This window comes from Sinocyclocheilus grahami, unplaced genomic scaffold (genome assembly GCF_001515645.1).
Source record: "Sinocyclocheilus grahami isolate Dianchi unplaced genomic scaffold, SAMN03320097.WGS_v1.1 scaffold2681.1, whole genome shotgun sequence".
Lineage (NCBI taxonomy): Eukaryota > Metazoa > Chordata > Actinopteri > Cypriniformes > Cyprinidae > Sinocyclocheilus > Sinocyclocheilus grahami.
In genome coordinates, this window is record NW_015507859.1 from 26613 (window position 1) to 27660 (window position 1048).

Consider the following 1048-nt stretch of genomic DNA (forward strand, 5'->3'; position numbering starts at 1 on the left):
GAACAAGACTCAAAGGTCTGAGTCGGTAAAATGATCCGAACTTCCCATCACTATGGTGTAGCAAATTAGCTCAAAAGGGAAATATAAATAATTACAATTAATTATGATAAATTACAATTATTTATATCAGCTGCCAGTAGTAACTGTAGCAGAATTAAATTGCCATCAACCAATCTGTTTGTCCAGCGAACATTCAGTGTATGTTCATATCAACTCTAGGAAAGAAATATTTCCGTGGCCACACCCGAGGCCTGGCGCAGACTTACGGTGTCCTTAGAGGGGTGCTAGTTCACATCCTCATCTTCTCAGAATCTAACAGAACTGCAGAGTGACTGACTATGTGTTGGAGCCCACCGGGCACGCCCGCACCGGCTCAGGCTGTCCACACGGCTCGCGATCAGAAGGGTTTAGCAGAAGACTTAGCAGAAGAAAACAACAATGCAACAACATGGGCGGCACTGTGCGTGAGCCTTTTAAGGTCTAAGAAGATTCATGCTTCTCAGGCTGAAAGGCTGAAATTCCAAGCGGGAGGTTGGAAATACTGGAGAGTTTTATGACCCTTTGTGTGAGAGCATGGTAATTTGCATATGGAACTCGAATCAAAATTACTAAAGATTCTTAGAACACTAATATATTGCCTATGTACCCACATATAATATAAACGCTCATTTAGATCATCAGAAGACACATTCAAAGAGACCAAACATGGTATCGGTGGGGCTATATTAACTAGTGATCTATCATAACACACACACAAAACAGTATACAATTCAAAAGACAATATACACATTTTTATGGGCATCGTGTGTCTTTCCTAAGGGTAAATGAATTGTGAGTTTCTCTGCCCGCATTCCTTTGGGCAATAAAACCAGTGATATCAGCATATCAGCATTTGGAACCAGAGGCCTCTTCTGCCTTTCTGAGATGCATTTCGGGGGAAGGGTCCATAGACCCTCATTAGGGCATTAGGGATTAGGTGAGGGGGCGTTAGATATTATTTGTTAAATATAACAAAACGTTGTGTGTCTGATTGGTCCAAATGCTACAA

At 41.6% G+C, this 1048-nt stretch overlaps 1 pseudogene; it reads right to left on the bottom strand.

Annotated features, from left to right (window-relative positions):
* The window catches only part of LOC107575505 (protein SSUH2 homolog), a 10575-nt pseudogene that overhangs the window by 1052 nt on the left and 8475 nt on the right, over positions 1 to 1048 (bottom strand).